General features: G+C 26.8%; 1 long non-coding RNA gene across 1 annotated transcript; it reads right to left on the reverse strand.

Moving 5' to 3' along the window:
• Positions 1-922: 922 nt before the first annotated feature.
• Positions 923-1,896, reverse strand: LOC126549647 (uncharacterized). The gene is made up of 2 exons (XR_007603756.1): positions 1,749-1,896; positions 923-1,131 (listed from the first exon to the last, which is right to left on the reverse strand). It is a non-coding gene; the product is annotated as an uncharacterized LOC126549647 (long non-coding RNA).
• Positions 1,897-16,380: the final 14,484 nt, after the last annotated feature.

Raw genomic sequence — 16,380 nt, forward strand, 5'->3', positions numbered from 1 at the left:
CACTTATGGTTATGGTGAGACGTATATCGGGGGAAAAAGTACGAGCATGGCTTGCGCTTCATCTATGTTCATAATGTCAATAGTTAGTCAATGAATGAATACATAAAAAATAATTAGTTCACGGACTAAAATATAGTAGTTCAATCATAAAATATCACTTATAGCACATTCAACTAGTATATTAAATCGTATGATACATATTTTGTTCATTCAATATGCGTAAATTCTCAGATGTAAAAGTGGAGAAAAGAAGAAAAAAATAACACTATTCAAAGTGAATAGTTATAATAAAAAAGCTTGGGAATCAGCAGTAAATAATACAATAAATAACCAATTCAAGTCCTTAAACTATACTTGTTCTGAACATTTTTTATCTGATGATATAATCACTGATTATTCAATACCATCTGATGTTACTGAAGTATGTAAAATATAAATTATAATATACAATTGTAATAAAGTGAAATATTGAACACAATTGTTTATAATATTTTTAAAAGGCCAATATATAAGTTAAAAAATGAGCTATTCCATCTGTATTTGAACAAATAAATATAAGCAAACCTTTACCAAAAGCTGAGTTATTTAGAAAAGAACTTTTTCCAATAAAAGTACGTTATATTAATATTTGACTTATTTTATTTTTACAATATATCATATAATAAATAATATTTTTAAAATTTAAGACTGCCACTGTAACTCTAAAAAGAAATATTGATTTTGTTAATCCTACAGTAACAAATATACCAAGCAAACAAATTCGTTTAGCAGATTTACAAGTAATAGTTTTAACAATAAATAGTACCTAAATAACCTTACTCAGAGGTGCAAATATTAATTCAAATTATGAGAGGAGGGGGCAAAACAAAAGTATAAGATTTGTGCCTCTGACCTTAATTGATTAATCTACCGTGAAAATTAATTTTCATATTATAATATTATAAATATATATTTTATTTTAATAGTCAATAAAAGGCATTTTGTTCCCATATATTTACCGACTTGATGCGATTGTTTACACTGTTAACAGAAACCAGTGTTTTTCAATGAATTATTAAAATCATTGAGTTTACCAATGTCCAATTGGATGGTCAATTTACATAGATGGACAAATTGTAATACTGTATAAGCCTGTTTATAAAATCAATCAACTTGTCATTGAAAAACATCTCTGATGATGTGAGTGTAAACTTTTATGTTTATAATGTTTAAATAGAGCCTGAAAGTTTAGGATTGATTCCACTAACTTACCCAATAAACACTAAAAACTTATCTGAAGTAATTGGTTCATTTAATTACAAACAAGTTTGTCAAGGTGGACCTAAGGCAATAAATTTTCCTGGTAATGAATTCAATGTATTTTAATTTTTTTTTACATTATTGATATTATTAGAACATTCATTTTTTAACAATGGTTTTCAAATTTTATTTATCTAGGAATATCAATTACAACAGAAAAAAATAATAATGGAGTTATAATATATTTATTACTACAATACCTAGTATTGGAAAATTTTAAAATAAAATTCAACTGCCAAATAATGAATATTATGCACAGTTGTTAATAATACATAAGCTTTAAATACAAATATGTCTAAAATAGGATTATTCGTTAAAAGTAACAAAGTTTTATACTTTTACAGTGTAAATACTGTTAATATATTAATATTAATATTATGGTATTATGTATGTTCAATTATTATTTATTATGTTTTGGATAATAAAAATAAATATTTTAAATGTAGTACTTGTAATCTATTCATGTCCATGAAGTACTTTCCTCGGTGTCACGGATATTTATGGAAATTCTGTAAGCTATGAAACATTCTGAAATTAAATAAATCGGATTTGCATAATAACACTTTTAATAATTAATAATGAAATGTTTTTACTCATCTGAATATATATAGTCATTGTCATACAAAATAACAAATAGTAAAATTAGTATTCAGCCAAACTCTTTTTATGTTTTTAACCAGAGAATATAACAATATCCTTAAAGTGAATTGATATATTATCAAACTTTCGAATATAAAAAAATCAATGTTCATACGTTGTATTTAGGATATTTTAAAAATTAGGTTTCCTATAATCTATGTTTAATATATGAGAATATAATCGATCATTGGATGGTTGTAGTTGTGGAATTCAAGGCTCAAACAACATATTTTTATGCATTTTAGAACTACTGAAAATAACGTTCTATAAATAACGTTGACTATGGTGTCACTTTTAAGTTTTAACATTAGAAATGAAACTTATTAGTGCCTCTTACAGTACATGCTTCTAGGACTCTAGATACATCCCTGTAGTATGGCCTGAACAATAATCCGGCAAAAATCATAATACACGTCTCTTCATGTCATACAACATACTTACAGCTTCAAACTTCTTGAAAATTTAGACTATTCGCGTCAGCCGCATTTATATACTACCATTAATAGTTAAGAATTTATTGTTTAAATTTAAAAAAAAGGTACTTTACCTATATCTAAAAATTGAATCATTATTTTACATTTGATTTCGAATTAAAATTTCATTTGACCTAATGGTTTTACGAAAACTTATAATTATGCATAACCGTACGCCCGCATGTTTTTTTTTGATGCCTTCTCGTACAAATTATATATACGACATAAGTGTATCGGCCTTGGTTTGGTTTTCTGAATCGGAGCCCATGCTGTCTCTAATGGATTCATCGAATGTGTTACTATATATTCTCTGAAGCCCCTTTCCTCGTCAGCACCCTTAGAATAAAATAAAATTGAATACTTAAATATTTTTATTGGTTCTATTTATATAAGTACTCGTGACTGTGATGGATCGTCTTCATTATATATCAGCAACGGGGACATACTTAAGTATCTTGGTGGTGAAGATTGTAGCATATGTTAAGTATTTTTATTAATAATTTAAAAATATATTCTTACTTTTAACGAGTTCTTCGATTTTGTCATCCAATTGATTGCAAATTTTATTCATTTTTGAATCATTTTTTTTTTAAGATCACAAGATCACATTTTATATATTTTTTTTATAAATTTGACTTTTTAAAATAAATAATATAACAATACTATTTTTTAGTAAATAAACATAAAGCATATTTAATTTATATATTATATCCAGTTCTTTACAATTTTCTTTCGTAAATATATTATTAATTATGACAAACAAATATAAACAAGTAGAATATTTTATTTTATCATTATTAGTTTAGCTTATCCAATAAATATTAGTTATCATCAATTATTTACAGTAATGAGTGAATATGAAGAAATATGATATTAGGTACATATATTTTTAAATAATTCAATTGTATGAAAATTAAATATTAAATATTATATTATTATTTTGTACTAATGGCGATGAAAAAAAAAAAAGTTTTTAATTTTTAAGTTTTAATTTTACATTAACTGGTCGTAAATCATTAGTATGATATTTAGGATCGTAATTTTTTTTTTTTTTTTTTATGTATCATTAATAATATCATGGTATAATATTAAATATGATTAGATAGGATAAAAGTTGAGTAATTTGTACAAATATCACAAATATCTACAAAAATTATACTTGAACAATACACATCCTAATCTTATAATTGTTTGTAACTTAAAACACGTGATATGTAAAATATCTAAGTAAAATAAATAAATTGAGTTATTAGATTATAAAACAATGTATGCACATTTTGAAGGCTTTTATTTTATTTTTTTTTATTTGAGTAAAAAAAAAATGAATAATACCAGAAAAATATGTTATTTTTTAATTCTGAGATTTTACTTTAGTATACTTATAACTCATAAAGTATATAAAGTATAGATCAAAATGATCTGAAATAACACAATATTTTAATTTTTTTCTGACTATTTATAATATATATATTATATACTTATTAATTTATTATTTGCTACATACACAACATTTCAAAACCATAAAATACTATTTGAACATGCTGAAATTCGAGTCACTCTAAAAAAAAAAAAAATACGTTCTCAGCACCGAATTTATAAAAATAGATACATATATCATTGAAATTTTTTTTAATAAAAACCATCTACTTATATTCAGAAATATATTTCACTGTATTATTCTAGGTTCTATGACTTGGTAGTTAAGATATTATGCATCGGGAGTAATAAACATTATAATTGAGTGGGTGTTAAAATCTCACGACACGGGTTATGCAAACCTATAACCACGATTTACGACGTTTAATAACTATGCGATCACATCGTTTGTATGATATAATTACAATTTATATTATAGTATTATTATTTTTATGTGTACAATTTACTATACGTAGGCCATTCGATGTTGAATTAGGTTTCGACCGGCTGACGGTTCATCGATTTCCACAGGTCCATCATGTGTACGCTTGACGTTATAATAATAATATATTACACAACTTATCCACACACTTATCCCGAAATGGTTTCGGAAATGCCGAGAAGAGGCTTGTTGATAATAATCTCTCCAGTGTCATTGTAGTTATATTATATTATTATTATGATTACACTATAGCCTATAATGTAATTTATGTTTTTGAGCCCATAAGAGGCAATTTTTCTTACAGACGATTTTTTGCATTCTCTAAAAAGACTAACATTTTCTCTACTTAATTTTTTTGACTTTTATTAATTTTGTGTTGTAAAGATAATTGTTCTTTGAAAACCCATTTATTTATATACATAGGTACAAGATACTTATTCCGTAAATGAAAATAATAATTGAATCTTATTTTTTATTATTGTACTTAACTGTATTTATTAACAGAAATTTAAACAAATATTTTTAGTAAATTATGATCATGTTTGATTAAAATTTAGGAATTCGTCTATTTATCGTAAAAAATAAAGTATTGTATATTTACAATACTTAACAGTAAAAATATTGTTTGTTTTAAAATTTAATATATTACAATACCTCATACCAATATGCATATTGTTAATTAAAAAAAAAAAAATCATACATAATAATTTAGGCATGAGATAAACGTATATAAAAGAATACACAAGTATTAGCGTGTATTACTACAGTATCTTTCGATTAAAACGGTTAATCTGTAATAAGATTTGACAGCCTCGTAATAAAAACAAATGTGATTTTACCAAAAGTTCATACCACAGATTGTGTTAAGCCCATTAAACTCAATCAATAGTTAAAGAAAACAAGGCGTACATTATTAACGTAGTTCAGAAGTAATAATTACGAACATTTTGTATTGAACGAGTAAATCTTATTCCGAGAACTGTAACAAGTACCTAACGAGTTGCGTAACAATGAAATTTTAATGTTTCTCCCATCAAATTATACCTAACAATTTAATAGTGATTTTACACTGGACGGATAAACGGTAAAATGGTCAAGTTTTGGATTTCAATGAAACAATGATATGAAATTCAAATATTATTTTGAATGGTTCTACCAAAACACCTACCATGGTGCATACATAAAAACAGTATAAACCAAAATAATATAAGAACATAAGATAATTACAAATTATCAATAACTCCAATTTTTTTTTATTCTTTTTACTATATTTTATGGTCTTATTTTTAAGCTAAATACTTAAATAATAATGGGTCATTAAAACAATTTTAAATGTTAAATATAATAAATTATATTAGAATATGATCGTACTAACTACTCATTACAAACACTAATACTATATTTTAAAGTATTTTATACTATTACGAATATTTATAATATCATGAGATTAAGTAGTGTTAATCACTATCAATTTTAACAAAACTAATATTATATAACTGAAATGCGCTCTATTGGACAAACTGAGAATGTAATGTTTGACGTAGAAAAACTCTCGCAGAGAGCAATAGTCATTTAAAATTACATACAAAATAATTAAATATGATATTTAAGTTAATAAAACTAAATTGACACTATATATTATAAGAGTCCTTGGTATATCCGCAAAGGTTAAATATTTTATAGCTGTTGTACATATCAAATAACAATAAATTATTTGTTGAATTTCAATTGTATTACAAATAAGACCTCAATAGGTACAATGATAAATTGCATAGAATAATATTTTTATTTAAAAACTAATATTAGGTATAATATATTATATTAATGCGAATTTCATCATAGGTACTTCTCATTAAAGGTTTTGTTCGAGAGTTAGGGTTCTATTGCTAATTTCTAATAGTGTAGAACCGATTACCATTACTGATAGAGTTCTTACTCTGTATATTTATAACAGAAAAAAATAGCTGAAGTTGTAGAAAATATTAAAGTAATGTTTCATACTTTTAAATCTAACTATAAATAGGTATTAGTGTATAAATCATACATTTGTATTATCATTAAATTTATTATAAACTATATTATATCTTTGTAAATATAACTCAAATGAAAAAACCAAATTAATGTAATTTAAATTTATTTTATAAATAAAATCCAAGACATTTGGTGTACCTTCAGGATTCCTAGTAGTAAAGCAGCACTTCCTAGAATTAACATCTGTGCTGATCTAATAATTTACAAATCATCACCATAGTTTAATTTCTAAAATTAATCCAACAGTTTCGAAAAAAAATAAGTGACTGTAAAACAAAACAGAAAAGATTTGTTCTATAAAGTTTTTGAGAGCATAAGTAAATTATAAAAAGAGGTGAAAGAACGTCGTCTGTATACAGGATATAACGCGAGAGAAGAGAGAATAATGTAATATAATTGGATTGCCTAGGAGGCGGAAAAGTTTCGAGTAAATCCACCGAACCGTGATTAATATGTATTCGGAAACCTTTTCGATTTTCAGTCCGTTTGTGTCACGCGCTTACAAAACCGGTGCCATTGGTGCAAGCTGTGTCATTTTTACAACTCACGATGAATGACAATAATTAAAAAAAAAAAAAAATACTTGAATATAACAAATGTATGACTCTTGTATTTGTTTTAAGAAAGTTTAGTATCGATTTTAGAAATATATAGTCAATTTCTTGCGAGACTTATCTAAATTTATGATGATTAATTTCAAAATATTTAGTTTGGTAAAAATAGACAGGATAATTTTGGTGCCAGGGAAAATTATTATTTATTTTTTTTTATCGCCATAGTTTTTACAGACCAACTTTAATTTATTATATTTTATTGTCACCTGTCTGGTTTAATATGAATTTTACAGTAAAATGTTATAGTACAGTTAGTTTTTATCTAGGAGACATTTTTGTTGAGATTTATTTAAATAGCTTCATATTAACGATGCAATCTGGTGGTAAAAGTTATTGAAATATACAACAAATAGATAGCGTGCACGTCATTATTTAGTTGAAACCATACTTGGGTCAAGTAATGTGATTTTAGGTATATTAAAGTTACGATTTTTTTTTACTTTTGTTCATTTAACTTTTGAACGTATTTAATAACTAGAAATTATTTAAAAAAAAATCATAATTTCCATTAATTTGTTTACTAATAAGCACCATGGTATAACCAATAGTGAATAGACTTCAGATAAAAGCTTTCAGATAATTGTATTATAAATTAAAAAAATATACATTTGACACTTATTACAAAAATACCTATATACTCACAACTGTAAATAAATTGATCATTTTAAAAAGATAATATAATGTAAAAAAAATTTAAATCTTACACAGTTGTAGAAAAACATGTATTTATCTAAAAATTAAAAAAAAAAAAATTATAAAAAAAATCTATACTTTTTGAAATAATGAGTGTTGCTTGATAAAAAAAAACAATCTGTATATCTAAATAACTAAATTACTTGGTTCTTTCATTAAAGTTTTATTGGATATGAGAGCAGTTAAGGTGTAAAAATTAATATTATTAACTTAAATAAATAATAAAATATAATACATTATATTTCAGCTCACCGTTACAATGTATTATTTTCTTTTTAAAAAAAGCAAAGTATAAAAACCACAAAGCGTATTTTACAATGTTAAAAACATCTAATACACGTATCATTTAACCTTGTTTCTACATGTGTCATTATATTGTTGTTTTAGAACTTCCAAATAAAGTTTCGATTCATCAACAAAATCTGATAATATAATGTTATAAGGCATTTATTAATGATAATAGTTTATTATAATAATATGGTATTTTATCAACAAAAATATAAAGGTAAAGTTTGTTCAGCGTCACTAGTCGAACATGGTCCAAGGAACTTTTCAATGTTTAATATATCTATAAAATCAATCTCTGAAATTTAAATGAAAATCTGTTGAGTCAATAAATGACTACCATATACATTGCAAACATTACCAGTATATGTATATTAGTATTTGACTATGGATAAATATGTTTTTCACTTGAAGAAACTCACCCTTTAGTATTGACTAACATTTGACGATTAAACTAATAATCAACGTTTCTGACACATCGTGTGAGTCTGGTTTCACTCTTAAATCAAATGTGTTTCACACCAAAAATTGTTTGATGACCTTTGGTCCAATCTACACCAAAAATAATTATCCCTCTTTCAATGTTACCGAGAAATATTTCGATTAATTTAATTAGTCCGTGCCAATCAGTGCATTGAAACGTTGTCAGCTAAAGGAGAATTAGTTATTTTATTTTATTTTTCAAAAATAATTAGCCCTTCTTTAGCTAACTATTTTTCAGTGCCCTAATTAGAAAGGAAAAATTAAAGTCATTGAAATATTTCTCCATAAAAAAGCAAACATGTATGATGTTATAAAATACACTGCATAAAAAAAATACACTGTCATATTTTTGTAATACTATTAGTATATTGTGTTATAATGATACAATAAAATATTTTTTCATATGTTTTGTAATTATTCTCAATTCCGTTTCCTTCAACATTATATTAAAGTATTTGTACAGTTAAGTGTATTGGCCAGGCTCTTATTTTTAGCCCACTGTGAGTTTTCAACCATTCTTCAATAATAGTTTTCGAACAGTATATTATTTTGGTCATCAACATAAGATTTTTAATTTTAAAAACAAAAGTATAAGAATCATACAAATCAACTATTTTTTTATTAATGTTCATAAAGTACCTATACAATAATAAAAAAAAAAAAACACACGAATCAAATTAAAAATAAGCATTTATGTTTCTATACAAGATATGTTTTTTTTTCTTAACATAATCAATTAATTGAGTAATAAAATATTAGAAAATTTATACATACTATTATTTTCAAAAATACGTTTAATATAATATTATATTTTTATAATTGTGATTTGAAATACATGCTCAAAATTCAAAATGTGCAGTGCGCACTTTCACATATACATTAGGTTTGTTTTTTTATTAAAATATAAGCAATATGAGGAGTGTTTATACGGTGTAAATATAACTATATTCAATATCAAATGTTGTTTTCTCGAAGATAGATATATAATGTGCCACTATTATAAATATTTATGATCAATGGTAATATTTCGGGTGTTATGATTATTATAAATGCTTTCGCGGAAACGGTAAAATGTAATCGTTTACCAAAATAACTAATAATAATAATGAAATGAAAACGCTGTGGCATAACGTATACAACAGTAGCTCGATAGTGTATACTGTATAGTAACAAAAGGAAATGTCTATATCGAGGATACATACATATATTTATGTATACTGTTTTCCCGCAAATCTTTAATAACGTATATTATTAATTTTTTCTCTCCATTCTCATTTCACCCTGGTTGTTTTATAGACGTATATCCATCGCAAACTGACAACAAAAGAGATTCAATTACGCGGGCCGGTTTCGGAAGGATTTATAACTATCCTACCGCGAAACATAAAAGAATTTTAGTCCAACAAACATGCAGTTCGCTTGGTCTGTATGGGTGGGGGTAAGATAGTGGTCATGGGGTGGGGAGAAAAAACTTTCTACCCTACCCTGCGCCACGTCGACGTCTCCTTATATTTCTCATCCTGCCTACATCGTTCTTTTATCCCGCACGTTATCGTGACGAGCTTAAATAGTTTTCTTTTGTGTGGGTACCTCCGAGAGATGAACATCTATTCGAGGAGAAGCGACTCTTGATTTACCGTCGTCGTTGTCGTCGTTGGAGAACTCTTGCGCGGCGTGCTCTTTTCGTGTACAAACACACCGAGCGACTTTTTAATTTTGAAACCGACTCCTCCGCGCTTATTCCTTGACATCGCAGTAGGTGGCATATTCGCGACAGATTTTTAATTAAATTCACCGAGTGTGATAACGTGAAAGTGCAAAAATAATAACGCCGAAAAAAAAGAGCTAAAAAAAGTTTATATGTTCAAGAAACTGTTGAGATGTTTTGTTTAATTGTTTTGTTTATTTTATCTGGATTTTTGTTTGGACGGAACGAAAACTTAATAAATCAAGTAGGCGGGGTAAGAGTGCGCATAAAAAACCGTACAATATACTGCATAATAATACTACTGGTCTACCGTTATGGCATGGGCTTGCGACTGGAAATGTTGCTGAAAGTGAGAGGGTAGTCCTAGTGTAGTAGTGTAACACAGAGGAAACTAGTCTAAGAAGAATATTTAATCTCGACTAGCCAATTTAAATGTTGATACAGAATGCACACTGCACACGCACATTATTAACAGACTTCAAGTTCATAATTACATTTTTACGTCAAAATCGTTATTATATTATTATAAACCTGCGAATATCCCTTCACACCGTAGATAAACATGGATCCATTCACAATAAGCTATATCGTTATGATAATACGAGGGATAATGATCACAATCTGAAATCATCAAAACTCGATAGTATAATAAATTATTTAAGAGTATATTTTAAAATAAACATATTTTGGGTTGTTATGTATACGTTGTAAATATTTAATATATATTTTATATTATAATATACAATGTATAGTGGATGGTTTGTTGTATTAAATTATTTCCTGGAATCACGATATTATTTTGGTTATAACAATATGATGATAAATGATAAAATTTATTCTCTAGTTAGTATTTTTTTAATTTTATTAATATTATTTTTTTTTTAATCGTTGATAATAATGCGTTATTTTGGAGATAATGAATTTGCTTTATTCATTCAAGCATCCCTCGTCGAAATAAGGGAGAAGGAGGATTCCCGTATCTCTAAAACGTGACTTTAATTTGCAAGAGATGATTAAAATGAAGCTAAATAACCGCCTGCAAAAGTATCGTGTGTGTCTTAACTATTTTATAATAATCCATTAACCACAGATAATATAATACAGCCAAAATTAAAATCTCTATAACGTGTCGTAATTTTTAAATCATTGTAAATAATATAATAATGATAAAATCTGATATTTTTCATTTAGTAATTAGATAAATTTACATTTATCATCAGTTGTTAGTTTTAGAATCAGGGTAAAGTTATGACATCCATCATTATTATTTGTTTTAAAATATGATAAGTTAGTAGTTTTCTTTACATTTTTTCAAATTTTATAGTATTTTTTGGTAGAACATTGAAATAACTAGTACTTTAAAAAAGGTAAAAATCAATTAAAAAAAAAAACACCACAAACAAACCAAGAAAAACTGAAATTCTTACATAAAACCGGTTTTATTTAAAATATTTTTTTCTCGTAAAGCAACATTATATATAGAAATTTTAAAATCAAAGATACTTGAAAGTTTCATAAAATATGCATACATATTAGTATTTTGGTACTAAAAATGAAGTACCAGGTTTGTTACAAAAATATTTTAACTCCTATGTTCAACTCATTGAACATACTATATATTACATTACTCATGTAATCGTTGATTTTTTTAGTTACCTATGATATATATAAGTTGATTTAAAAGATTTTTTTTTACTCTCAATAATTATGCTGGGATTGAAGTTTTTAATTTATTCTCAAAACTTATAATTTCCTAAAGTGATAAAACATTTTCATTTAAAATGTTTAAATAATATAATAAACTTTTTTCGAAATGTTTAAAGCGTTCAACGAAGATTACAAATCCCCAGTGGACTCTGATCAACTGACGCAACTATATTATATTGTACAAAGTGAAGATCTTTTGTTTTTTACGTATTACTTACAAAGAAACAAACAACGATTATAAGCGTTTAAAAAGTTTTTATTTTAGATTCTGATCAGAGCTCTACGAATTTATTGATTTCATAATGATATGTGTTTTATTATTATTTTTTTTTCAGCGGCCAACACATTTGGGGGAAATAAAATTTGTCAAATATGCGTGCAATTTCCAATAAAAAAATTTGATCTAGTTTTTACTTTAAACAAGCCAAAAGTGAAAATCCCTTATAATTTTTTTTTTACTATCAGGAAAAAAATTCAGTTTTCGAAACTGATACTAATTAAAAACTAATTTTGTTTTTTTTTTTTTATGCTACTTAAACACTAATAATTGTAGGTATTTTTACCTTTCGATATTTACTGAATTCAATTAAGTGTTTATATTATCATTATATGATAGATACTAATTAAGACCAATTATATAGTCACTTATTGACTTTTTTCCGAAAATAGTCGAGATAGATTTGATTCTTTTTTAATTATTATCGTGATAAATATAATGAATCAATGACAAGGATCGTTTGATTGGCCAACTGCCTTTGAATACTAGCATGGATACGAGTCCTGTAAATTTATGTTCGTAGTAGAGCGTGTACATGGGTCGTCGAGGGAGACGTGTATTCTATACTATATTATATAATATGTAATATTATAACAGTACAGGTCAGCATCGAAACACTGTTAACGCTAATTGGCTTCCGAAAACTTACTGACACATATTATGAGCCTCGTTGGAGTCATACACGGACGAACGACAGTATGTTAGGTATCTCGGGCACGCACGTAACAATTATTATGCAGTGTATATTATATCGCGTGAAATGATATAATTTCATAATTTAATAATATAATATCGTACTCAGCCGGCGAAATGACCGAACAACCACCGGACTATGGTTATGCGTCGTATATGACATCACTGCTGACCTCTGTCTCGGCGTAAACGACATTGTTATAATATAATAGCACATTAACGGTACGCACAGATTCGTGTTGAGCCGTGTGTTCATAATATTATTATTGCTCGGCAGACAACGGTACTTGTGCCGAGGCGGAATGACATATATTATAGCGCGCAGCAGTAGTCGTCCGTGCGGTTTCGCGGAGGATCTAAAACGCGGACGGCACTTCCCTTCGATTTATCGTTTTGTCGCCGATAAGTTATTGCGCGTATCGAAGTTCGTGGACGTTCGCGGTTCGGTTGTTCCGCCGGAGAGCCGATGCCATCGGTCTTCTGACGCGCACCGCTCGCCAAACACAAACACACGTATACGCCGTTGTCGTCGTCGTTGTCGTTGTCGCCGGCGAACCGAAGGGGACTCAAACTTTTCTAATTGCTTACAAAAACAACAGCAACAACAACAACAACAACAACAACACTTTCGCAATTCGCCCCGTCGCGGAATTTTATTAGGGAATTTTCGTATACGGACCGTTTCGCTCGTGTCCGCCGACCCTCTGCCCACCGTTTCTCGGCCGATCACACCGCGGGCACCGAACCGCAAAAACACCGCGACAGCTTTTTCGATTGACATAGGTGCCGAGACGAATGCTGTCGCATCCCCGCGACTCGTTTATGTTGGTCCGCTGTGACTACAACTTACCTCCATAGCTTCATACATTCGCGAGACGTATAAAAAGACACGCGTAGACGACGAAAATAAATCATTGTGATTTGGACCGTGTTTAGACGCCGTTTGCGGTTCCACGCGTATTATACTACTGCTGCAGCTGAAAACTATCACAATACAGTTACTTACCACAGTGCGAATTGCGATATAGTTATGCAGTTTCCGTGACGTCATACCGACTGTACAATATTTTTATTTAGATCGATATTTAAGTAAGACATACGGACATCCGAATGTAAATGTAATTCGATTTCGTTTGTTCCGTATAGGATAAAATTGTATTATTATACCGACCGTTTTTGAAACAATGATAAAACTTCAAATACGGTTAACGATATTGGTCATCGGTAATTTTCAATAAATGGCGAGCATAATATCTCCTTTTATACTAAAGAAATATATTTGAATAATTAAACAATTAGCAGATACTTTGAATTAATGACTGGACATGTTTTTTAATCAATAGGTATAATATTTCGATTAAAAAAAAAAGTGTGTTTTTAGCTACTCGTTTTAATTTAATTCTCTTTTAAATATACATTATGATTTTGAAAATATATTTGTTTTAAAGGCTAAAAATGTCAATTAGTGCTGTTCAATGATGCATAATATTAAGGTAAGGACATTTTGTCAATTTATTTATATTTGTGTTGTTCACAAAATGTCATGCGTATTCTTGGACCGTTAACTTAACTTAGTGAAAAGATTTTACTCGTGTCACAGAAAATAAAATTGCATGATTATATAAATAAATAAGGACGTATTCAAACTTTAAACTAGCTCTGTGTATTTTGACCAAAAGATAAAATCCATTGAATTTATGTACACATAAATACGCATGCCAACTTCTCATGGTCGTATATAAAACTCGAGAGAAATTAAAGTTAGTTCCATTACGGTATTAATGCATGTGTCGAATTTGACATTGTGACGATGCCATGGCCTGAAGTTATCGTTTGAACGTATACACGTTATTTATAGTTGTGATAAAGGTATTTGACTTTCGCGTTAGACACATTTATCGATTACTTTGGAACATATATTTGGGTATTACTTGCAGTGATATATTGATTTAATGACGTAATGTAAAAGACCAATATAGTAAAATATATCATATTATAAACTATTTATTGCTGAATTATTTTTCAATATAAACTTTGGAATTTAACGATTTCAAACCATGTGTTAATTTTTTTGTGCTCCGTGATGCCGTTAAAAAATTCCTAACGATATAATTCAATCGAAAACTTTCTTATAACGTTATTCTGGAAATGTCGCGTCATTGTTTTTAGATTAAAGTAATATTATTCTGTTTAATTCTATTCTAAAATCACATAATACAACGAAATAACTCTCTCTCATTTTAAAGTAAATATATTATAGTTGATATATTTTAAATCAATACTTGTAAAAAATAATTTTTATTAATACCTTCAGTATTTAAAATTAAAGATAAAAAATAAAATGCATCTACTTTTATATTGTTTGAAATTAAAGATCATAGAAAAGTTAAAACTTTTATAATTTATGGTATTTTAATTAAACCAGAAAAGTTTGGTTTAATTTTTATTGTATTTATAATATTGACTCTGTATTATGATCAAATGTGAGATAAATATAACTGTTAGTTAGGTACAATATTTGAAATCTAGTTTCAAATTTTGGTTGTACGTATTATTTTATACTATAGAATAAGTATTTTAGTAGGATATTTGTTAATATAATTATTTTTATTTTGGGAGTATATAAAAATGTTCAACATTTTGTCCAATCGTGTATTATACTATGATAATATTATACAGAATACTATTTCTATATTAATAGTTAGATAAAATATAACTAAATTTAAAATCAATATTATATTACTCCTCAATTAAATTAATATAAAATATTCAATTTTCAATACACATTGTGTACTATTTTGATACAACGCTATGATAAGTAAGTCTTGTACCTAAATAATAAATAAATAAAAATAAACAGAATAACCATACCTACGACAAAATAGTAAAAAATCATTGTCATTGTGTTTTTTAAAATTAATTATTAATAAATTATGTTTTCTCATATTTTCATATTTCCAACATTTGTTTTAAATTATGTAGTTTGAAGAATTATTTTTATACACACAGCTATAAAATTTTTTTTTTTATTTTCCATTTATGAACATTGTTAAAAACTGTAAAGTATGTCTGTTCAAATCAGAATTATTTGGCAATGAAATACTATTTTTTCAATCTTGATTACAATGCTGGAGACTTAAACGCTATGTTTCTTAATATTCATTACAGCAAATAATTATTTTTCTTTAAAAAAATACACATAACTAAAACTTATTCATGTATTGTATAATATATTAACATGTTTACAATTGTTATTAGATGTTACATATTATTAATTATGAACCTAAAATAAATATATTAATAATATATAGTTTTCATTTTTAGAATTTTTAGAGGTAGAGTTAATTAATTCACTAATGATCTAGGTAGTATTATATAACATTACAATAATTTTAGTTATACGATTAAGAAAAATATGTTTTCTTAAAATATTTTTTTCCTAGATATAATGTTCATCGAGTTTTTTTAAGTTTAAATGCTCAGTATTTCAAAAAGTTGTTTTTATTTTTTAAAAATTAAAAGTAAATGCAAATCATATATTTTATTTGCCATTTCTCCCCCTTTATCTGCCTCAACACACGTTTTTGATTTATACACAGCATCCTATATTTTATATTTAA

Source organism: Aphis gossypii, chromosome 2, assembly GCF_020184175.1.
Source record: "Aphis gossypii isolate Hap1 chromosome 2, ASM2018417v2, whole genome shotgun sequence".
NCBI lineage: Eukaryota > Metazoa > Arthropoda > Insecta > Hemiptera > Aphididae > Aphis > Aphis gossypii.